Source organism: Tamandua tetradactyla, chromosome 6 (genome assembly GCF_023851605.1).
Source record: "Tamandua tetradactyla isolate mTamTet1 chromosome 6, mTamTet1.pri, whole genome shotgun sequence".
Classification (NCBI taxonomy): Eukaryota; Metazoa; Chordata; class Mammalia; order Pilosa; family Myrmecophagidae; genus Tamandua; species Tamandua tetradactyla.
In genome coordinates this window covers 86,796,732-86,822,608 of record NC_135332.1, presented here as the reverse complement: position 1 = coordinate 86,822,608, position 25,877 = coordinate 86,796,732, and the positions used below count along the sequence as shown (strand labels likewise).

Here is a 25,877-nt window from a genome sequence, read left to right as displayed (position 1 = left end):
GAGATTATGCTAAGTGAGATTAGTCAGAAACAAAAGGACAAATACTGTATGGAATCACTGATATGGACTAACATTAATGAATGAACTTGGAGAATTTCAGTTAAGAACAGAGACAAACAGGAGATAGAAATAGGGTAGATATTGGGTAATTGGAGCTGAAGGGATACAGATTGTGCAACAGGACTGATTGTAAAAATTCAGAAGTGGATAGCACAATACTACCTACTGTAGTACAATAATGTTAGTACACTGAATGAAGCTGAATGTGAGAATGATAGAGGGAGGAGGGCTAGGGGCACAAATGAAATCAGAAAGAAAGTTAAATGATAAAGACATGGTATGATTTAAGAATGCCTAGAGTGTACAATGACAGTGACTAAATGTAGAAATTAAAAAATGTTTTTGCATGAGGAGGAACAAAGGAATGTCAATATTGCAGGATGTTGCAAACAGATGGTAATACATATTTTAAAACTTTAACTTACGTGTGAGACTAAAGTAAAAAATGTTTATTTGGTACAAAATTTATATTTTGACTAATGCATCTCCTAATATAACTTATGTGGACAGGTTAATTCAACACCGTAAGTGCATGGAAACTTGAGTAAGGCATGAGATTTTGTATGTTTGTCCAGTGTGATGCCCCAATAAATCCCAGAGTGATTTGAACAGTGAATAAAAAAGTATTTACAAAGTCCCCTTGGGCAAATGGTGAGAAAGAAGGAAACTTCAACTTTCCCATGTGGAGAATTCCTGATATTCTCACAAGCAGTGGGGACCACCAAAGCAAATAGGCCGAGCTCTCAATCTTGGGGTTTGTTCATATGAAACTTATCCCCACAAAAGATAGGTCAAGCCTACTTAAAATTAGGCCTAACAGTCACCCCCAGAGAACCTCTTTTGTTGCTCAGATGTGGCCTCTCTCTCTCAGCCAACACAACAAGCAAACTCACTGCCCTCCCCCACTATGGGACATGACTCCCAGGGGTGTAAACCTTCCTGGCAACGTGGGACAGAAATCCTGGGATGAGCTGGGATTCGGCATCAAGAGATCGAGAAAATCTTCTTGACCAAAAGGGGGAAGAGAGAAATGAGACAAAATAAAATGTCAGTGGCTGAGAGTTTCAAATAGAGTCGGCAGATTATCCTGGAGGTTATTCTTACACTTTATTTAGATAACCCCTTTTTAGTTTAAGGTATATTAGAAAGGCTAGAGGGAAGTACCTGAAACTGTAGAGCTGTGTTCCAGTAGCCTTGCTTCTTTAAGATGATTGTATAATGATATAGCTTTTGTAGTGCGACTGTGTGATTGTGAAAACCTTGTTCTGATGCTCCTTTTATCTATGGTATGGAAAGATGAGTAAAAAATATGGATTAAAAATAAATAAATAATAGGAGGAACAAATGTCAAAATAAATTGGGTAGAAGAAAATACTAGTGGTCAATGAGAGGGAGGGGTAAGGGATATGGTATGTATGAGTTTTTTCTTTTTTCTTTTTATTTCTTTTTCTGGAGTGATGTGAATGTTCTGAGAAATGATCATGGTGATGAATATACAACTATGTGATGATATTGTGAGCCAGTGATTGCACACCAAGTATGGAATGTTCATACGTTAAGAATGTTTGCGTTGTATATTGATTGATTTTATTAATAAAATTTTAAAAAAAGATCAAATAACCCCCAATTTTTTCTCCTTCGTTTTTCACAGCAATTGCTAAAAATCCATAGACTGATTTTTCCAAGAAAAATATTATTTTACTAACTTCGAGTGTTTGATCAGTGCAATGGTTGAGTCAGGTTTTACTCCTTTTGCAAACTCCCTCCGGAATTTTTAACTTGCACTAAGATGTTTAGTTTTCATGTTCTGATCCCCCAACTTAACCTGGAATAGACTGACTGGCTCCACTTAAAATCTCACTGGGGATGTGGCACTGGTTAGGTATCAAAAGCATCTGCAGCTGTTAACAAACTTCCTTCCTTTCTCGTGATAGAACACAGAGATGTTGCCTGTTGATGTATATACAATTTCATCTATGTCAGCAGCCAGCATACTTTTGTGGTTTTCAGGTATTGAAATAACCTTTTCTTTCAATACATGTAGCACCCCTTCCTCCAATAGATCAAATTTACACTGTGACAGCAACTTAGCTACATGAGCGGAAGTCTGCTCGGACCCCTCAGAGAACTCTCCTGCACTGAACTCTTGGTCAAAATAGGCCCAGAAATTTTTAGAGGCTCCTTTATACAAGTATAACCTGGTATTCAGAGATAAGAACTAAAGCAGTCAGGTCAGGATTAAGGTAATTCAGAACACAGGGGTAAGGAAGACATCATCATCTGTATTTTAGAATCTCATGTACCCTATGAGACCAAAATAAGAAAGGTTTACTTTGCCCAGAACCCAAATTTTCTGTAGCACATAATCTAACTCAACCTGTCTAGATAGCTCACTGAAACAATCAAAACTCAGAAAGTCCAGAATAAAATGAGGGCATTTAATCCTGTGTAGCTTAATGTAATGTCTGCATATATCCCAGAATATATTAAGCAGATAATAAAAAACATATTGGCAAAGTTCCTTGAGGGATGGGAGAAAAAATATGAAACTATTATACCACAGAATCTCCTGATACTGTGCAAACTTTAGGGACACCCAAATCAATAGGTCAAGCTTTCGATCATGAGGCTTACTCTTGTGAATCTTATGTAGGTAGCGGAGAAGCTTAGCCTACCTATAGGTATGCATAAGAGTTACTTCTGGAGGACCTCTTTGTTGCTCAGATGTGGCTTCACTCTCTCTAAGCCCAACTCTGCAAGTGAAATCATTGCTCTCCCACCTATATGGGACATGACATCCAGGGATGAGAGTCTCCCTGGCAATGTTGGAGATGACTCCCAGGGATGAGCCTGGTCCTGGCACTGTGAGATCAACAATGCCATCCTGACCAAAAGGGGGAAAAGAAATATAACTAATAAAGTATCAGTGGCAGAGAAAGTTCAAATAGAGTCAAGAGGCTACTCTGGAGGTTGCTCTTATGTAAGCTTCAGTTAGACCTTGCTACCTATCATAACCTGCCAACCCCCAATCAGGACAATTCCGGCCAATCCTAAAGAACACCTAGGGCAATATATAAAATTCTACAGAGATTCCATGCACTAGGATAACTTTCCAGGAACCTACAACCTCCAGATGGGTCCCTGGACCAGATAAGTCCTAAACCTAGAGGGTCCAGCCTCTCCAGAACATCAGCTAGTTCCATCTCCCTACCCCATATTACTGACAGCCCCTTCCATCATGAAAGAGTTACAATGGGCATAGACCAAATACCCCTAAAGAGTGGGATAGAAAGATCAAAGGTGATGGTGGAGTTATACAGAGAAGGTAGAGTTTAACAAATGAGTATGATTATTTTTAGGTAAAACCTAAAAATTGTGGAATTGAAACCCATACCAATCTCTGAAATCTGTTCTACAACTAATTGTTGCATTGTGCTTTAAAATTTATTTCCTTTTTGTATATATGGCTTTTTTTTAACGAAATGAAAAAAAAAATCAATCGTGATGGTTAAAAAAAATATTTATTCCCTCTAGTCTCCTATATTCTGGAGCAGCTAGAAGGAAAAATCTGAGAGGATCATATGGAGGCCCATGACAAACTCTTGGAGCTCTCATGTAGCTACCTATTGAAGAATGCTTTGAAAATTATTGCTTTTTTATATTTTTGCTTTGTATATATGTTATATTATACAATAAAAAAGTAAAGAAAGAGAAAGAGAGGAAAGAGGGGAGAGAGAGGAGAGAGAGGAGAGAGAGGAGAGAGAGGAGAGAGAGAGAGATCCAGAAAAGGAAAGCATAAATTCCAGTGCGAACCCAGCTGGCCGTGTGGGAGGAACCCAGGACCCCCGTGCTTTCCCTGCGCTGCTGGGGCAGCTCCACTGCCCTGCAGCTGATGAGGCAGAAAAGGAAATTCTGGGAGGCCGCGGGGTCCTAGTGGACTGCAGGATCCTGGAGTCCGAACAGGCGGCTTCAAGGCCCACGGGGGTGGAAACGGCTGCTCCCAACGAAGCGCCAACTCTGGCCACAGCAGCCTCATCTGCCGGTGCTGAGAACAGGGTCCGGCCCCGAGGGCAGCCGCGGGTTAGGGGGCGCGCGATCAGCACCATGTTTATGACTTCTGTTCCCCCCAACAGTGCTTATTTAAGAAATGGGAAAATCTACCCTAAAGTAAAAAGAGTTTCAAGGGCTTCAGAATAGCCAAAACAATCGTGAAAAAGAGGAGCAAACTTGGACCACTCACAGCTCTAATTCACACAGTACTAGAACGGTAATCAACACGGTGTGGTCCCGGCTCGGGGATAGACATTTTGATCAGTGGAATAGAATTCTGAGTCCAGACACAAACCCACACCTGCCTGGTTAACTAATTTTTTTTTCCCCGAACCATTAAAGAAATATTTAATTGGTTCCTAGACTATCAAATGACCTTAAATCCATTTACAAATAGGAAGGTTGAAAACTAAAGTCTAATTGCTTTCATTATACAATTCCATAAGTATGCTGCATATGAACAAATTTATAATAACCAAATTCAGAATTGATGCAGTAAATTACACATTTTGTTAACATACAAAATATATTTTAGCCCTCTTTCCACTTTTTTAACTTAGCCTACAGTGTTTGGTATAATCATGTATTTCATAAGCCTCAGGTACCTCCCCAGTAGATGGCAGGTTTATTTCAAACTTATTAAATTCATATTCTTTAGAAAGCTAGTTAAAATGGATACTTTTCCTTAACCAGAAAAAAATCAATGTTTTTGGGTTTTAATTAAAGCAAACATACTAGTTATTAACAGTATCAACTAAATACCAACAAGTTGAGGGGAAGTCATTCCCTTTCTTTTTCTATTTTATTGCCTTCTGGCTTATTCATTTACCCAGAACTTTCTACAAATGTCATACCATAGATCACAGTTAATGTTTCTTTACTGTCAAGAGATTAACCAAAAGCTAGGCATCATAAAGAGTTATAGGAAAACAAAGTTCAAACTTGTATAAAAACATGCTTCATTATCCTTGATTGTTACGCCTTTAAAAAATAAGTTGGGCTAGGGGAGAGATAAAGACAGAGGTGGCAACAGAGAGACATAAGGGGTCTGGGCAGCAACTTCATATATGTGATTTGAGGGTACTGTTCCAGAATCTCCTTCCCTGGGAGGGAAATTTCCATAATTGTAATTACTTTACGTAAAGGCAGGATATTATTTATTTCTCTATGGGTGTATGCTATTCTAGAACCATCTGCATACGAGATACAGAAACCCATTCAAGTTAACGCAAAGAAAAGTCGTATTTGTAAGGATTCAGGCAAATGTCACTGAAGCTTAGTTGCAGGAAGAACTGATGGGTCTCATGGGATTTAGAAGATCCTCAGGCAGAGGCAGTTTGTATTTTTCTGTTTGTCCCTCTCCATAACATTTTTCATTTTTTTAAAAGTTTTTTTAGTGTATAATATAACATATATACAAAGCAAAGAAATAAAAAAGCAATAATTTTCAAAGTACTCTTCAACAAGTGGTTACAGGACAGATCCCAGAGTTTGTCATGGGCTACCATAGGACCTTCTCATATTATTCTTTCTAAAAAATGGTTAACTAATTTTTGATAAGGTTGTCAAGACCACTCCATGGGCAAAGAAGAATCTCGTCCACAAATGGGGCTGGGACAATGGGACAGTCACATGCGAAAGAATGAAGTTGCACCTTACTCACACCTGTGCCAGTTTGAAAGGATGTATGTACCCCAGAAAAGCCATGTTTTAATCCTAATCCCATTCTGCAAAGGCAGCTGTTTCTTCTAATCCCTATTCAGTACTGTATATTTGAAACTATAATTAGATCATCTCCCTGGAGATGTGACTCAATCAAGAATGGTTGTTAATAGATCCAAGATGGCGGCTTAGTAAGGTACATGCGTCTTAGTTCCTCTGACTCCAAATCAACTAATAGGTGAACAGAAACAGTACAGAACAGCTCCCGGAGCTACAGCAGGCAATGGACACACAGCGTAACCCAGTCTGGACTGGCTAGTCTGACTGCGAAACTCGGCTGCGGTGAGATCCCCGAGCGGCATGTGATTTCCCGAGCAGCCGCAGCTGCGGCAGTCCGAGCTAATCCCTCCCTCCTTCCCGGGCCAGCTGAGAGTCTCGGAGAGGCAAGCTTCACAGCCAAGGCGGCCGGCGCCACACTTTTGCGGGCGGCTTCGAGTCCGCGGCTACGAGTCTCGGATCAGAGGGCTATCCAAAGTCTGGGCTGGCTAGTCTGACTGCGAGACTCGGCTGCGGTGAGACCCCAGAGCGGCGCGTGATTTCCCGAGCAGCCGCAGCTGCGGTGGTCCGAGCTACTCCCTCCCTCCTTCCCGGGCTAGCTGAGAGTATCGGAGAAGCAAGTTTCCCAAGCTGAGGCAGGCGGCGCCCCTCTTTTGCGGGCGGCTTCAAGTCTCGGCTTTGAGTCCGCGGCTACGAATCTCGGATCAGAGGGCTATCCAAAGTCTGGGCTGGCTAGTCTGACTGCGAGACTCGGCTGCGGTGAGACCCCCGAGCAGTGCGTGATTTCCCGATCAGCGGCAGCTGCGGCGGTCCAAGCTACTCCCTCCCTCCTTCCCAGGCCGGCTGAGAGTCTCGGAGAGGCAAGTTTCCCAAGCCGAGGCGGCCGGCGCCCCTCTTTTGCGGGCGGCTTCGAGTCTCGGCTTCGAGTCCGCGGATACGAGTCTCGGATCAGAGCGCTATCCAAGCCGCGGTGGCCCCCCCCCCACGGCGGGAGGCTTCCTGGTCCAGTGGGGAATCACCCAGGCCCGCTGCGGCCTGCGACCAGCCACAGGGTCCCCTCAAGCCGTGGCAGCTGACGCCCCCACTACGCGCGGCCCCTGAACCAACGGAGAGAATTGGATCCAAAATCCCCAGGCCGCGGAGATCGGTGACCGGGGGAGACCCATCCAAACACTTGAGACAAACGTGTGCCACGTGCGCCACCTACTGGGCAAGATAAGAAAAACAGATCCCAGAGATTTCACAGAAAAATCTTACAACCTTGCTGGGTCCAACACCCAGAGAAATCTGAATAAATGCCCAGATGCCAGCAGCAGAAGATAACTGTCCATGCTCAAAAGATTGAGAATATGGCCCAGTCAAAGGAACAAACCAATAGCTCAACATCAAATGAGATACAAGAGCTGAGACAACTAATGCTGAATATATGAACAGAAATGGAAAACCTCTTCAAAAATGAAATCGATAAATTGAGGGAGGACATGAAGAGGACATGGGCTGAACATAAAGAAGAAATAGAAAAACTGAAAAAACAAATCGCAGAACTTATGGAAGTGTAGGATAAAGTAGCAAAGATGGAAAAAATAATGGATGCCTACAATGATAGATTTAAAGAGACAGAAGATAGAATTAGTGATTTGGAGGATGGAACATCTGAATTCCAAAAAGAAACAGAAACTATCGGGAAAAGAATGGAAAAATTTGAACAGGGTATCAGGGAACTCAAGGACAATATGAACCGCACAAATATACGTGTTGTGGGTGTCCCAGAAGGAGAAGAGAGGGGAAAAGGAGGAGAAAAACTAATGGAAGAAATTATCACTGAAAATTTCCCAAGTCTTATGAAAGACCTAAAATTACAGATCCAAGAAGTGCAGCGTACCCCAAAGAGATTAGACCCAAATAGGCGTTCTCCAAGACACTTACTAGTTAGAATGTCAGAGGTCAAAGAGAAAGAGAGGATCTTGAAAGCAGCAAGAGAAAAACAATCCATCACATACAAGGGAAACCCAATAAGACTATGTGTAGATTTCTCAGCAGAAACCATGGAAGCTAGAAGACAGTGGGATGATATATTTAAAATACTAAAAGAGAAAAGCTGCCAACCAAGACTCCTATATCCAGCAAAATTATCCTTCAAAAATGAGGGAGAAATTAAAACATTCTCAGACAAAAAGTCACTGAGAGAATTTGTGACCAAGAGACCAGCTCTGCAAGAAATACTAAAGGGAGCACTAGAGTCAGATACAAAAAGACAGAAGAGAGAGGTATGGAGAAGAGTGTAGAAAGAAGGAAAATCAGATATGATATATATAATACAAAAGGCAAAATGGTAGAGGAAAATATTATCCAAACAGTAATAATACTAAATGTTAATGGACTGAATTCCCCAATAAAAGACATAGACTGGCAGAATGGATTAAAAAACAGGATCCTTCTATATGCTGTCTACAGGAAACACACCTTAGACCCAAAGATAAACATAGGTTGAAAGTGAAAGGTTGGGAAAACATGTTTCATGCAAATAACAACCAGAAAAGAGCAGGAGTGGCTATACTAATATCCAACAAATTAGACTTCAAATGTAAAACAGTTAAAAGAGACAAAGAAGGACACTATATACTAATAAAAGGAACAATTAAACAGGAAGACATAACAATCATAAATATTTACGCACTGAACCAGAATGCCCCAAAATACGTGAGGAATACACTGCAAACACTGAAAAGGGAAATAGACTCATATACCATAATAGTTGGAGACTTCAACTCACCACTCTCATCAATGGACAGAACATCTAGACAGAGGATCAACAAAGAAATAGAGAATCTGAATATTACTATAAATGAACTAGACTTAATAGACATTTATAGGACATTACATCCCACAACAGCAGGATACACCTTTTTCTCAAGTGCTCATGGATCATTCTCAAAGATAGACCATATGCTGGGTCACAAAGGAAGTCTTCACAAATTTAAAAAGATTGAAATCATACACAACACTTTCTCGGACCATAAAGGAATGATGTTAGAAATCAATAATAGGCAGAGTGCCAGAAAATTCACAAATACGTGGAGGCTCAACAACACACTCCTAAACAACGAGTGGGTCAAAGAAGAAATTGCTAGAGAAATTAGCAAATACCTCGAGGCGAATGAAAATGAAAACACAACATATCAAAACTTATGGGATGCAGCAAAGGCAGTGCTAAGAGGGAAATTTATTGCTCTAAATGCCTATATCAGAAAAGAAGAAAAGGCAAAAATTCAGGAATTAACTATCCATTTGGAAGAACTGGAGAAAGAACAGCAAGCTAACCCCAAAGCAAGCAAAAGGAAAGAAATAACAAAGATTAGAACACAAATAAATGAAATTGAAAACATGAACAATAGAGAAAATCAATAAGGCCAGAAGTTGGTTCTATGAGAAAATCAATAAGATTGATGGGCCCTTAGCAAGACTGACAAAAAGAAGACGAGAGAGGATGCAAATAAATAAGATCAGAAATGGAAGAGGAGACATAACTACTGACCTCACAGAAATAAAGGAGGTAATGACAGGATACTATGAACAACTTTACGCTAATAAATACAACAATTTAGAGGAAATGGACGGGTTCCTGGAAAGACATGAACAACCAACTTTGACTCAAGAAGACATAGATGACCTCAACAAACCAATCACAAGTAAAGAAATTGAAGCAGTCATTCAAAAGCTTCCTAAAAAGAAAAGTCCAGGACCAGACGGCTTCACATGTGAATTCTATCAAACATTCCAGAAAGAATTAGTACCAACTCTCCTCAAACTCTTCAAAAAAATCGAAGCAGAGGGAAAACTACCTAATTCATTCTATGAAGCCAACATTACCCTCATACCAAAACCAGGCAAAGATATTACAAGAAAAGAAAACTACAGGCCGATCTCTCTAATGAATATAGATGCAAAAATCCTCAATAAAATTCTAGCAAATTGTATCCAACAACACATTAAAAGAATTATTCATCATGACCAAGTAGGATTCATCCCAGATATGCAAGGATGGTTCAACATAAGAAAATCAATTAATGTAATACACCATATCAACAAATCAAAGCAGAAAAATCACATGATCATCTCAATTGATGCAGAGAAGGCATTTGACAAGATTCAACATCCTTTCCTATTGAAAACACTTCAAAGGATAGGAATACAAGGGAACTTCCTTAAAATGATAGAGGGAATATATGAAAAACCTACAGCTAATATCATCCTTAATGGGGAAAAATTGAAAACTTTCCCCCTAAGATCAGGAACAAGACAAGGATGTCCACTATCACCACTATTATTCAACATTGTGTTGGAGGTTCTAGCCAGAGCAATTAGAGAAGAAAAAGAAATACAAGGCATCAAAATTGGAAAGGAAGAAGTAAAACTATCACTGTTTGCAGATGATATGATACTATACGTTGAAAACCTGGAAAAATCCACAACAAAACTACTAGAGCTAATAAATGAGTACAGCAAAGTAGCAGGTTACAAGATCAACATTCAAAAATCTGTAGCATTTCTATACACTAGCAATAAACAAGCGGAGGGGGAAATCAAGAAACGAATCCCATTTACAATTGCAACTAAAAGAATAAAATACCTAGGAATAAATTTAACTAAAGACACAAAAAACCTATATAAAGAAAACTACAAAAAACTGCTAAAAGAAATCACAGAAGACCTAAACAGATTGAAGGGCATACCGTGTTCATGGATTGGAAGACTAAATATAGTTAAGTTGTCAATCCTACCTAAATTGATTTACAGATTCAATGCAATACCAATCAAAATCCCAACAATTTATTTTTCAGAAATAGAAAAACCAATAAGCAAATTTATCTGGAAGGGCAGGGTGCCCCGAATTGCTAAAAACATCTTGAGGAAAAAAAAACGAAGCTGGAGGTCTCGCACTGCCTGACTTTAAGGCATATTATGGAGCCACAGTGGTCAAAACAGCATGGTATTGGCATAAAGATAGATATATCGACCAATGGAATCGAATAGAGTGCTCAGATATAGACCCTCTCATCTATGGACATTTGATCTTTGATAAGGCAGTCAAGCCAACTCACCTGGGACAGAGCAGTCTCTTCAATAAATGGTGCCTAGAGAACTGGATATCCATATGCAAAAGAATGAAAGAAGACCCATATATCACACCCTACACAAAAGTTAACTCAAAATGGATCAAAGATCTAAACATTAGGTCTAAGACGATAGAACAGTTAAAGGAAAATGTAGGGAGATATCTTATGAATCTTACAATTGGAGGTGGTTTTATGGACCTTACACCTAAAGCAAGAGCACTGAAGAAGGAACTAAATAAATGGGAGCTCCTCAAAATTAAACACTTTTGTGCATCAAAGAACTTCATCAAGAAAGTAGAAAGACAGCCTACACAATGGGAATCAATATTTGGAAACGACATATCAGATAAAGGTCTAGTTTCCAGAATTTATAATGAGATTGTTCAACTCAACAACAAAAAGACAGCCAACCCAATTACAAAATGGGAAAAAGACTTGAATAGACACCTCTCAGAGGAGGAAATACAAATGGCCAAAAGACACATGAAGAGATGCTCAATGGTCCCTGGCCATTAGAGAAATGCAAATCAAAACCACAATGAGATATCATCTCACACCCACCAGAATGGCCATTATCAACAAAACAGAAAATGACAAGTGCTGGAGAGGATGCGGTGAAAGAGGCACACTTATCCACTGTTGGTGGGAATGTCAAATGGTGCAACCACTGTGGAATGCAGTTTGGCGGTTCCTCAAAAAGCTGAGTATAGAATTGCCATACAACCCAGCAATACCATTGCTAGGTATCTACTCAAAGGACTTAAGGGCAAAGACACAAACGGACATTTGCACACCAATGTTTATAGCAGCATTATTTACAATTGCAAAGAGATGGAAACAGCCAAAATGTCCATCAACAGACGAGTGGCTAAACAAACTGTGGTATATACATACGATGGAATATTATGCAGCTTTAAGGCAGGATAAACTTATGAAGCATGTAATAACATGGATGGACCTAGAGAACATTATGGTGAGTGAGTCTAGCCAAAAACTAAAAGACAAATACTGTATGGTCCCAATGATGTGAATCGACACTTGAGAATAAACTTGGAATATTTCATTGGTAACAGAGTTCAGCAGGAGTTAGAAACAGGGTAAGATAATGGGTAATTGGAGCTGATGGAATACAGACTGTGCAATAGGACTAGATACAAAAACTCAGAAATGGACAGCACAATAATACCTAATTGTAAAGTAATCATGTTAAAATACTGAATGAAGCTGCATCCGAGCTATAGGTTTTTGTTTTGTTTTGTTTTGTTCTTATTATTATTACTTTTATTTTTTTCTCTATATTAACATTCTATATCTTTTTCGGTTATATTGCTAGTTCCTCCAAAACGATGCAAATGTACTAAGAAACGATGATCATGCATCTATGTGATGATGTTAAGAATTACTGATTGCATATGTAGAATGGTATGATGTCTAAAAAAAAGAAAAAAAAAAATGGTCAGCACAATACTGCCTAACTGTAATGTAATTATGTTGGAACGCTGAATGAAGCTGCATCTGAGCTATAGTTTTTTTTTTTCTCATATATTTTTGTACTTTTTATTTTTATTTTTGTTTTCTCTCTGTGTTATCACTTTATTTCTTTTTCTGTTGTCTTGCTATTTCTTTCTCTAAATCAATGCATATGTACTGAGAAATGATGACCATACACCTATGTGATGATATTAAGAATTACTGATTGCATATGTAGAATGGAATGATTTCTAAATGTTGTGTTAGTTAATCTTTTTAATTAATAAAAAAATTAAATAAACAAAAAAAGAAAGTAGAAAGACAGCCTACACAATGGGAGACAATATTTTTGGAAATGACATATCAGATAAAGGTCTAGTATCCAGAATTTATAAAGAGATTGTTCAACTCAACAACAAAAAGACAGCCAACCCAATTACAAAATGGGAAAAAGACTTGAACAGACACCTATCAGAAGAGGAAATACAAATGGCCAAAAGGCACATGAAGAGATGCTCAATGTCCCTGGCCATTAGAGAAATGCAAATCAAAACCACAATGAGATATCATCTCACACCCACCAGAATGGCCATTATCAACAAAACAGAAAATGACAAGTGCTGGAGAGAATGCGGAGAAAGAGGCACACTTATCCACTGTTGGTGGGAATGTCAAATGGTGCAACCACTGTGGAAGGCAGTTTGGCGGTTCCTCAAAAAGCTGAATATAGAATTGCCATACGACCCAGCAATACCATTGCTGGGAATCTACTCAAAGGACTTAAGGGCAAAGACACAAACGGACATTTGCACACCAATGTTTATAGCAGCGTTATTTACAATTGCAAAGAGATGGAAACAGCCAAAATCTCCATCAACAGAAGAGTGGCTAAACAAACTGTGGTATATACATACGATGGAATATTATGCAGCTTTAAGACATGATAAACTTATGAAGCATGTAATAACATGGATGGACCTAGAGAACATTATGCTGAGTGAGTCTAGCCAAAAACTAAAGGACAAATACTGTATGGTCCCACTGATGTGACGGACATTCGAGAATAAATTTGGAATATGTCATTGGTAACAGAGTCCAGCAGGAGGTAGAAACAGGGTAAGACAATGGGCAATTGGAGCTGAAGGGATACAGACTGTGCAACAGGACTAGATACAAAAACTCAAAAATGGACAGCACAATAATACCTAACTGTAAAGTAATCATGTTAAAACACTGAATGAAGCTGCATCTGAGCTATAGGTTTTTGTTTTGTTTTGTTTTTACTATTATTACTATTATTTTTTACTCTATATTAACATTCTTTATCTTTTTCCGTTGTGTTGCTAGTTCTTCTAAACCGATGCAAATGTACTAAGAAACGATGATAATGCATCTATGTGATGATGTTAAGAATTACTGATTGCATATGTAGAATGGTATGATTTCTAAATGTTGGGTTAATTTCTTTTTTTCCGTTATTTAAAAAAAAAAAGAGAGAGAAGAGGTAATCGGAACTGAAGGGATACAAACTGTGCAACAGGACTGGATATAAAAACTCAGAAATGGACAGCTGCGGGAGTCCTGCGTATCGGGTCTCCTGCCTGGGGTCTTCTTTCCAGTGGTGTTGGGGGGGGAAACGTGCCGGTTTCCCTGGGGGCTCGGAGGTGTGGAGGGCACGCGAGACAAAAGACGACTCGTGGGTACTGGTGGAGCTGGCAAGGCGTGCGCACCAGAACGTTTATTACAGGAAGTACAACAGCTTATATACAGAGGTTTAGGAGGGCGGAGTTGGGGGCGAGAATTTAGATGGGGTTTGCTGATTGGCTGCGGGGTAATTATGACCTTATTAGGCCGCTAGAGAGGGAGCTTGGGGGCTGGGGGATTTGGTGGGGCTAGGGGGGCCGCATGATTGGTGAAGAGGCCAGGGGTGTCAGCGAGGGATTGGGTGTGGCGAGAGCAGAGGGCCTAATGGGATGGCTTGAATATGATGTTAGGGGTTGCTAGGCAGAGAGCTAGAGGAACGGGGCCGAAATTATATCCGGCAGACAGCACAATACTACCTAATTGTAATGCAATTATGTTAAGACATTGAATGAAGCTGCATGTGAGGTATAGGTTTTTTTTTTTCTCTCTATTATCGTTTTAATTCTTATTCTGTTGTCTTTTTATTTCTGTTTCTAAATCGATGCAAATGTACTAAGAAATGATGAATATGCAACTATGTGATGATATTAAGAATTACTGATTGTACATGTAGAATGGAATGATTTCTAAATGTTTTGTTAATATTTTTTAATTAAAAAAAAAAAGAAAAAAAACAGAATGGTTGTTAAACTGGATTAGGTGGAGACATGTCTCCACCCTTTTGCGTGGGTCTTGATTTACTGGTGTCCTATAAAAGAGGAAACATTTTGGAGAAAGCTGGAGATTCGGAGAGACCAGAGCAGAATGACATAGCCATGAGAAGCAGAGAGTCCACCAGCCAGCGACCTTTGGAGATGTAGAAGGAAAACACCTCCCGGGGAGCTTCATGAAACAGGAAGCCAGGAGAGAAAGCTAGCAGATGATGCTGTGTTCACCATGTGCCCTTCCAGATGAGAGAGAAACCCTGACTGTGTTTGCCATGTGCCTTCTCACTTGAGAGAAAAACCCTGAACTTCATCAGCCTTCTTGAACCAAGGTATCTTTCCCTGGATGCCTTAGACTGGACATTTCTATAGACTTGTTTTAATTGGGACATTTTCTCAGCCTTAGAACTGTAAACTTGCAATTTATTAAATTCCCCTTTTTAAAAGCCATTCCATTTCTGGTATACTGCATTCCAGCAGCTAGCAAACTGAAACACCACCATATATAAAAATTAACTCAAAGTGGACCAAAGCCCTCAATTTAAGAGCTAAAACTGTAAAACTCAGAAGAAAACATTGGGGCAAATGTTCATGATCTTGAATTTGGCAATGGTTTCTTATATATGATACCAAAGCATAGGTAACAAAAGAAAAACAAGGGAAAACAAAAGTAGATAAGTTGGATTTCATTAAAATTAAAAACTTTTGTGCAACATAGGACACTATCAAGAGAGTGAGGTGATAAATGCACAACTATGTGATGATATTGCGAGCCATTGATTGTCCGCCATGTATGGAATGTGTGTGCGTGAAGATTTAACAATAAAAATGTTAAAAATAAATAAATAGAAATAAACTCAGCTAAAATGAAATGCAGTGATAATATAAATGCTAGTGAGGGTGTGGAGAAGTGGAATCACTCCCATGTTACTGGTGGGAATGTGAAATGATACAGCCACTCTGGAAAACAGTTTGGTAGCTCCTTTAAAAGCTAAAAGTGGGCTTACTGTACAATCCATCGCTCAGATTCTTGGGCATTTATCTCAGAGAAATGACATTTTTCATGCAGGAACCCGTAGATGCATATTCTTAGGGGCTTTATTAGTAATAGCCTGAACTGGAAACTACCCAAATATCTTTCAATAGCTGAGTAGTTAAACAAATTGTGGTACATTCAAACCTCAGACTGTCACTCAGCCATCAAAAAGAACAAACTATTGATACAGGCAACAACTGGCATGAACCTCAAGGAAATTATGCTGAGTGAAAAAAACCAATTTCATAAGTTTACATATTGTATGATTCCATTTATATAATTTTTTATTAATTAAAAAAATATTACAAGAAAGAAACACAAACATTCCCAACACATACACTCAGCAATTCACAATATCAGCACATAGTTGCATATTCATCATCATGGTCATTTCCCAGAACATTTGCACCAATTCAGAAAAAGAAATAAAAAGACAACAAAAAAATAAAACAAAAACAGAAAAAAAATTTTACATACCATACCCCTTACCCCTCCTTTTCATTGATCACTAGCGGGTCAAACTAAATTTATTTTAACATTTGTTCCCCCTATTATTTATTTTTATTCCATATGTTCTACTCATCTGTTGACAAGGTAGATAAAAGGAGCATCAGACACAAGGTTTTCACAATCACACCATCACATTGTGAAAGCTTATATAACATTTTTAAAAAGATAACATTTTAGAAATGGAAAATAAATTAATCAGAGATCAGAGATGGGGGAGAGGGGATACGCATGGTTATAAAGGGGTAAACAAGGTGGTTCTGAAGTGATGATGCACTTGGCTGTCTTAACTGTGATGGTAGTTATGTAAGGCTACACACACTGATAAAATCATGTGCAGCGATACCTGCACAGACACAAACACACAACAGGTGTATGTGAAACTGGTGAAATCTGAATGAGCACTATGGATTATACCAATGACAATGTTTTGGTTTAAATATTGTACTGCAGTTGTTTAAGATGTTAACACTGGGGAAGGTTGGGAGAAGAGTGCAGGAGTCTTTTCTGTGCATTTCTTTGCAACATCCTTCAAAATAAAAAGCAAAAAAAGCGTGGGCAATGGTGGTGCAGTGGCAGAGGTCTTTCCTGCCATGCCAGAGACCCGGGTTTGATATCCAGACCATGCCCATGCGAGAGAGAGAGAGAGAGAGAGAGAGAGAGAGAGAGAGAGAGAAAGAGTGAAAAAACAATGGGAAAATGGTGGCCAATCATATATCTTGAAAGAGGTTGATATTTAAAATGCATTAAGAACCCCTACAATTCCAAAACAATAAGAGCCCAAGTCAAAAACGGTCAAAGAATTCAAATGGACATTTCTCCAAAAATATAGAAATTGCCAATAAACACCTGAAAAGATGTGCAATATCATTAATCATTAGGGAAATACAAATTAAACTGCACTGAGATACTACTTCACACCTATTATGATGGCTATAATTAAAAACCCAAACAAACAGAAAATAAGTTCTAGCAAGAATGGTAAAACATTGGAGCTCTCGTGCTTTTGGTAGTGAGAATGAAAAATGGTGCAATTGCTATGGAAAACAGTTTGGTGGTTCCTCAAAAAGCTGAACATAGCAAAGTTAGAATAGGCATAGCCCAAATATCCGTAAAGAGTGGGAGAAGGATTAAAGCTGCTAGTGGAGGTGCATGGGAGGTTCAGTGGTAGAATACTCACTTTCCATGTGGGAAACCTGGATTTAATTCTGGGAACATGCACCTCCCCCCAAAAAAACATCAAAAAACAAAAAGGTGGAGACAGAGCCAAGATGGCAGCTTAGTGAGGTGTGGGATTTAGTTCGACCTCCAGAGCAGCTAGTAAAAGCCAGGAACAGTACAGAACAACTGCTGGGGCCACATCAGTGACTGGACACACAGCGTACCCCAGTCTGGACCAACTGGACTGGCTGCGAGCCCGCCCAGAACCGTGAGTCCTCAAGCCGCAGCAATCAGCGCCCCTCCTGACAGGCTGCTTCCCAGGGGGGATAGGAAAGAGACTTTACCTGCAGCAGGGGCTGAGCCCAACCAAACACCAATTGTGGAATTAGTTCACAAATTCTGACTACTAAAAGTGAAGTGATTAAAGCCAGCCTACAACCTCTCCTCTGTCTCCACCACACCCCCATCAGGGACAGTCTGCTGAAGTTAAAGGCACTGCATCACCTTATGCTGGTGGGACCTGAAGGCAGACAAGCACCACATATTGGGCAGATAGGAAAAATACTGAGTCCAGAGGCTTCATAGGAAAGTCTTTTAATCTGATGGGTCACACCCTCAGGGAAAACTGACATAGGTGACTCTTTCCCCCAGAGAGGAGGCCAGTTTGGTCTGGGAAAATGGGGCTGGGGTCTATAATACCTACATAGACCCTCCTAAGGGGTGGGAAAAAAGGCACCATACAGGCAGAGCAAGAAACAAAAAAACAAGAACTGAAGACTTCTGATCAGTTAAACAGAACCTATGCTAGAGATCTAGAATAAGATGAACTGAATGTCAAAGAACAGATAGAAACAAAGTCACCCAGGAATAAAATCCTAGGTGAAAGAGTAAAAACAACCTCCAGAATAAACTAGGTAAGGTAATTAAATGCCTAGATGTGAGCAAAAAATAACAGATCATACTAGGAAAATTGAAGATATGGCCCAGTCAAAGGAACAAGCCAACAATTCAAATGACATACAGGAGCTGAAACAATTAATTCAGAATATACAAACAGACATGGAAAACCTCATAAAAAACCAAATCAGGAAATTGAGGGAGGATATAAAGAAGGCAAGGAATGAACAAAAAGAAGAAATCAAAAATCTGGAAAAACAAATCACAGAATTTATGGGAATGAAAGGCACAGTAGAAGAGATGAAAAAAACAATGGAAACCTACAATGGCAGATTTCGAGAGGTAGAAGATAGGATTAGTGAACTGGAGGATGGGACATCTGAAATCTGACAAGCAAAAAAATATATAGGGAAAAGAATGGAAAAATATGAGCAGGGACTCAGGGAATTGAATGACAACATGAAACACACAAATATATGTGTTGTGGGTGTCCCAGAAGAAGAAGAGAAGGGAAAAGGAGGAGAAAAACTAATGGAGGAAATAATCACTGAAAATTTCCCAAGTCTTATGAAAGACTTAAAATTACAGATCCAAGAAGTGCAGCATACCCCAAACAGAATAGATCCAAATAGATGTACTCCAAGACACTTACTAATCAGAATCTCAGAGGTCAAAGAGAAAGAGAATATTTAATGTAGCAAGAGAAAAACAATCCATCACATACAAGGGAAGCCCTATAAGACTATGTGTAGATTTCTCAGCAGAAATCCTGGAGGTGAGAAGACAGTGGGATGATATATTTAAATTACTAAAAGAGAAAAACTGCCAACAAGAATTCTACATCCAGCAAAACTGTCCTTCAAAAATGAAGGGGAAATTGAAACATTTTCAGAACAAAAATCACTGAGAGAATTTGTGACCAAGAGACCAGCTCTGCAAGAAATACTAAAGGAAGCACTAGAGACAGATACAAAAAGACAGAACAGAAGAGGTGTGGAGAACAGTGTATAAAGGAAGGTTATGAGTAAAGGTAAAAAGAAGGAAAATTAGATATGACATATAAAATCCAGAAGGCAAAATCGTGGGACAGAAATCCTAGAATCAGCTGAGACTCAGCATCAAGGAATTGAGAAAACCTTCTGAACCAAAAGGGAGAAGAGTGAAATGAGACAAAGTGTCAATGGCTGAGAGATTCCAAACAGAGTCGAGAGGTTATCCTGGAGGTTATTTTTATGCATTAAGTAGATATCACCTTATTAGTCAAGATGTAGTGGAGAGGCTGGAGGGAAGTGCCTGAAACTGTAGAGCTGTGTTCCAGTAGCCATGTTTCTTGAAGATGGTTGTATAATGATATAGCTTTCACAATGTAGCTGTGTGACTGTGAAAACCTGCATCTGATGCTCCTTTTATCTACCTTATCAACAGATGTGTAAAACATATGTAATAAAAATAAATAACAGGGGGAACAAATGTTAAAATAAATAAATTTTATTTATTTATTTTTACATGGGCAGGCACCAGGAATCAAACCCAGGTCCTCTGGCATGGTAGGCGAGCATTCTTGCCTGCTGAGCCACCGTGGCCTGCCCTAAATGTTAAAATAAATTTAGATTGAAATGCTAGTGATCAATGAAAGGGAGGGGTAAGAGGTATGGTATGTATGAATTTTTTTCTGTCATTTTTAAATTTCTTTTTCTGAGTCAATGCAAATGTTCTAAGAAATTATCATGATGAGGAATATACAACTATGTGATGATATTGTGAATTACTGATTATATATGTAGAATGGGAATGATCATAAGTTAAGAATGTTTATGTTTGTTGTTATATATTTTTTTAATTTAAAAATTAATAAAAAAGAAAAAACAAACAAAACCAAAAAGATGATGGTGGAGTTATACAGAAAAGGTAGGGTTTATCAAAAGAGTATGGGTATTGAATCTTTATATTGATATTTCTTTTGGTCTCCAATGTCTTGGAGCAGCTAGAAGAAAAAAATGAAAAATCTTGGAACTGTAACCCATACTAGAGTTTAAAATATGTTCTAAAACTACTTGTTAAAATGTACTTGGAAAATTATTGCTTTTTTGTATATATATTATATTTCACAATTAAAAAAACATTAAAAAAAAAGTTGAACATTTTGACCCAGCAGTTCCACTCCTAGGTATAGATCCAAGAGAACTGAAAACAGGAACTCACACGCAACCTAATACATGAATGTTCACAGCAGCATAATTCACGACAGTCAAAATGTGGAAGCAACCAAAGTGTTCATCAATAGATTCACAAACAATGTAATATGGATAAACAAAATGCTACGTATAACAGAATATTAATTGTCCATTAAAATGGAATGAATTTTAATTCCATTTTAAAATGAAGGAATGAAGTTCTACCAGAGTGTAACATCTTCAAATACGGAAGGTTCTTCCATTCCTTGTGTGCTGTTAGTTCTTTATTTGAAAGAGATGTAAATTTTTCTTAAATGTCATTCTGGGTTTTACTGAGTTTTTTTTTTTAATTTTTTATAATTAAAAAAAATTACAAGAACACAAACATTCCCAACACATACACTCAGCAATTCACAATATCATCACATAGTTGCATATTCATCATCATGATCATTTCCCAGACCATTAGCATCAATTCAGAAAAGAAATAAAAAGACAACAGAAAAATATAACGAAAAGAAAAAAAAAATTTTACAGGCCATACCCCTTACTGATCCCTTTCATTGATCACTAGCATTTCAAACTAAATCTATTTTAACATTTGTTCCCCCTATTATTTATTTTTATTCCATATGTTCCTCTCATCTGTTGACAAGGTAGATAAAAGGAGTATCAGACACAAGGATTTCACAATCACACAGTCATATTGTGAAAGCTATATCATTACACAATCATCATCAAGAAACATGGCTACTGGAACACAGCTCTACATTTTCAGGCAGTTCCCTCCAGCCTCTCCATTACATCTTGGATAACAAGGTGATATCTACTTAATGCATAAGAATAACCTCCAGGATAACCTCTCGATTCTGTTTGGAATCTGTCAGCCATTGACACTTTGTCTCATTTCACTCTTCCCCCTTTTGGTTGAGAAGGTTTTCTCAATCCCTTGATGCTGGGTCTCAGCTCATTCTAAAGTTTTTCTCAATCCCTTGATGCTGAATCTCAGCTCATTTTGGGATTTCTGTCCCACGCTGCCAGGAAGATCCACACCCCTGGTAGTCATGTCCCACGTAGACAGGGGGAGGGTGGTGAGCCTGCTTGCTGTGTTGGCGGGAGAGAGAGGCCACATCTGAGCAACAAAAGAGGTTCTCTTGGGGGTGACTCTTAGGCTTAATTTTAAGTAGACTTGATCTATCCCCTGTGGGGTTAAGTTTCATATGAACAAACCCCAAGACTGGGGCCTCAGCCTATAGCTTTGGTTGTCCACACTGCTTGTGAGAATATCAAGAATTCAACTTGGGGAAGTTGAGTTTTCCCCTGTTCTCACCATTCCCCAAAGGGGACTTTGCAAATACTTTTCCACTCACTGATCAGATCACTCGGGATTCATCAGGGCATCACCTGGACAAACCAACAAAATCTCATCTCCTATACAAAGTTTCATGTACTTAAGGTGTTCAATCAACTATCTACATATGTTATATTAGGAGATGCACTAGTCAAAGCATAGATTTGTACCAAATAAACATTTTTTGCTTTAGTCTTACACATTAGTTGAAATTTTTAAATATTAAGTACTATCTATTTTCAGCACTCTGCAGTAATGACATTCTTTTGTTCTTCCTCATGCAAAAACATTTTTTAAATTTGTACATTTAGTCACTATCATTATACACTCTAGGCATTCCTAGATTACACCATCTCAATCTTCATCGTCTATCTTTCTTTGTGATTGCATTTAGGCCCCAGCCCTCCTCCCTCTATCATTCTCATATGCAGCTTCATTCAGTGTTTTAGCATAATTGTATTACAGTTAGGTAGTATTGTGCTGTCCATTTCTGAGTTTTTATATTCAGTCCTGTTGCACAATCTCTATCCCTTCACTCCAATTACCCAATATCTTACCCTATTTCTATCTCCTGATGGTCTCTGTTACCAAGGAAATATTCCAAGTTTATTCACTAATGTCAGTTCATATCAGTGAGACCATACAGTATTTGTCCTTTTGTTTCTGGCTAATCACACTCAGCATAATGTCCTTAAGGTCCATTCATGTTGTTACATACTTCATAACTTTATTCTGTCTTACAGCTGCATAATATTCCATTTTATGTAAAGGTCACAGTTTGTTTAGTCAACTGTCTGTTGATGGACATTTTGGCTGTTTCCATCTCTTGGCAATTGTTAATAATGCTGCTATAAACATTGGTGTGTAAATGTCCATTTGTGTCCCTGGCCTTGTGTCCTTTCAGTAGGGACAGCATATAGATGGGTCCTGTTTTTCAATCCATTCTGCCAGACTATGTCTTTTGATTGGAGAGTTTAATCCATTAACATTCAGTGTTATTACTGCATGGGTAGTACTTTCTTCCACTATTTTGCCTTCTGGATTTTATATGTCACATTTAATTTTCCTTCTTTTTACCTTTACTCATAGTCTTCCTTTCTACACTCTTCTCCACACCTCTCTCTTCTGTCTTCGTATCTGAGTCTAGTGTTCCCTTTAGTATTTCTTGCAGAGCTGGTCTCTTGGTCACAAATTCTCTCAGTGATTTTTTCTCTGAAAATGTTTTAATTTCTCCCTCATGTTTGAAGGACAATTTTGCTGGATATAGAATTCTTGGTTGGCAGTTTTTCTCTTTTAATAATTTAAATATATTATCCCACTGTCTTCTCACCTCCATGGTTTCTGCTGAGAGATCTGCGCATAGTCTTATTGGGCTTCCCTTGTATGTGATGGATTGCTTTTCTCTTGCTGCTTTCAAGATCCTCTCTTTCTCTTTGACCTCTGACATTCTGATTATTAAATGTCTTGAAGTATGTCTATTTGGATCTATTCTCTTTGGGGTACGCTGCACTTCTTGGATCTGTAATTTTAAGTGTTTCATAAGAGTTGGGAAATTTTCAGTGATAATTTCCTCCATTAGTTTTTCTCCTCCTTTTCCCTTCTCTTCTCCTTCTGGGATGCCCACAATATGTATATTCGTGCGCTTCATATTGTCTTTCAATTCCCTGAGTCCCTGCTCATATTTTCCCATTTTTTTTCCTGTAGTTTCTGTTTCTTGTCGGATTTCAGATGTTCTTTCCTCCAGTTTTGAAATCCTATGTTCTGTCTCTTGAAATCTACCATTGTAGGTTTCCATTGTTTTTTTCATCTCTTCTACTGTGTCTTTCATTCCCATAAGTTCTGTGATTTGTTTTTTCAGACTTTCAGTTTCTTCTTTTTGTTCTTTCCTTGACTTCTTTATATCCTCCCTCAATTCATTGATTTGGTTTTTGATGAGGTTTTCCATGTCTGTTCGTACATTCTGAATTAATTGTTTCAGCTCCCATATGTCATTTGAATTTTTGGTTTGTTCCTTTGACTGGGCCATATCTTCAATTTTCCTAGTGTGATTTGTTATTTTTTGCTGGCATCTAGGCATTTAATTACCTTGATTAGTTTATTCTGGGGATTGCTTTCACTTCTTTTATCTAGGGTTTTCTTGCTGGATGAATTTGTTGTCTGTCTGTTCTTTGACATTCCGTTCAGCTTTATCTGGACCTTTAGCTTAAGTTTTGTTTAACAGAGGAGAATTTTTCAGTTCTTGTTTTCTTGTTTCTTGCCCTGCTTGTATGGTGCCTTTCCCCCCGACACTTAGGAGGGTCTACTTAGGTATTTTAGACCCCAGCCCGATTTTCCCAGACCAAACTGGCCTCCTATCAGGAGGAAAGAGTCACCTGCGTTGGTTTTCCCTGAGGGTGAGACCCAGCAGGTTGAAAGACTTTCCTGTGAAGTCTCTGGACTCTGTTTTTCTTATCCTGCCCAGTATGTGGCGCTTGTCTGACTGCAGGTCCCACCAGCATAAGATGATGCGGTACCTTTAACTTTGGCAGACTCTCCCTGCTGGGGGCATGGTGGAGACAGAGGAGAGGATGTAGGCTGGTTTTAATGGCTTCAAATTACCAAGCCCTGGTGTTGGAATTCCTTGATGGAGGGATTCCACCCGGATGGGGCTTCACCTCTCCCCTGGGGAAGGCACAGGCTCCAGACAAGCCCCCAAAAGAGCTCACTTCTGCCTCTGCCTGGGGCAGTTGCAGCCTGAAAAGTCCTGCCGCTGTATCCAGAGGCAGTCAAGCCTTTGTAGATACACAGCCACAAAAACCTATTTCCTTCTTTTTTTTCCCCCTTTTTCTGTCAGTCCTGCGCCCTTGGCGCCGGGGCAAAAATGAGCAACCTCTGCTTTGATCAGGTTCACCTAAGCTGGGGGCCTATTTTTAGTAGTCAGAATTTGTTAATTAGTTGCATAATTGGCATTTGATTGTGCCCAGTCCCTGCTGCTGGTAAAGTCCTTTCCTTTCCCCTCTGGGAAGCGGCCTGTGGGGGAGGGGCTCTGGCCGCTGCACCTTTGGGAACTCACAGTTCTGGAGGTGCTCGCAGCTGGTCCAGCTGGTCCAGACTGGGATATGCTGTGTGTCTGGTCACTGACGTGGCCCCAGGAGCTGTTATGTACTGTTTTTGGTTATTTAATAGTTGTTCTGAAGGATGAACTAAAATGTGCACGTTGTTAAGCCACCATCTTGACTCAGAAGTGTGAGGTTTTTTTTTAATCTGTCCATACCGTAGATAAAAGGAGCATCAGACACAAGGTTTTCACAATCACACAGTCACATTGTGAAAGCTATATCATTATACAATCATCTTAAAGAAACATGGCTACTAGAACACAGCTCTACAGTTTCAGTTACTTCCCTCTAACCTCTCTAATACAGCTTAGACTAAAAAGGGTCTATCCATATAATGTGTAAGAATAACCTCCAGGATAACCTCGGGACTCTGTTTGAGATCTCTCAGCCACCGACACTTTATTTTGTCTCATTTCTCTCGTCCCCCTTTTGGTTAATAAGGTTTTCTTAATCCCTTGATGCTGATTCCCAGCTCATTCTAGGATTTCTGTCCCACGCTGCCAGGGAGGTCCACACCCCTGGGAATCATGTCCCATGTATAGAGGGGAGGGCAGTGAGTTTGCTTGCTGTGTTGGCTGAGAGATAGGCCACATCTGAACAACAAAAGAGGTTCTCTAGGGGTGACTCTTAGGCCTAATTTTAAGTCTAATTTTACTGAGATTTTTTTAAGAGCTCATCTACATCCATTTGTTAGTGTTAGATTAATATTTGTTACTTTTCTACATTTTGAAAGTTTAATTCATTCCTCTCAAGAGGGAAATCTTGTGTAACCATGATTTAGTGTTCTGTAGATTCTACCTTTATGTCACTTCATGAATTATTTCTTTAAGTCGATGTGCAATATTTTTGGTTACAGTGGATATTTGCATGTTCAGCAACAGTTTACATA

The 25,877-nt window shown here is 39.1% G+C and overlaps 1 long non-coding RNA gene and 1 pseudogene across 1 annotated transcript in view; one reads left to right on the top strand and one right to left on the bottom strand.

Annotated features, from left to right (window-relative positions):
• The window catches only part of LOC143688585 (uncharacterized), a 90,377-nt gene that overhangs the window by 33,883 nt on the left and 30,617 nt on the right, over nt 1-25,877 (top strand). The gene's annotated exons all lie outside the window — the stretch shown is intronic.
• Nucleotides 1,754-4,166, bottom strand: LOC143685686 (m-AAA protease-interacting protein 1, mitochondrial pseudogene; annotated as a pseudogene).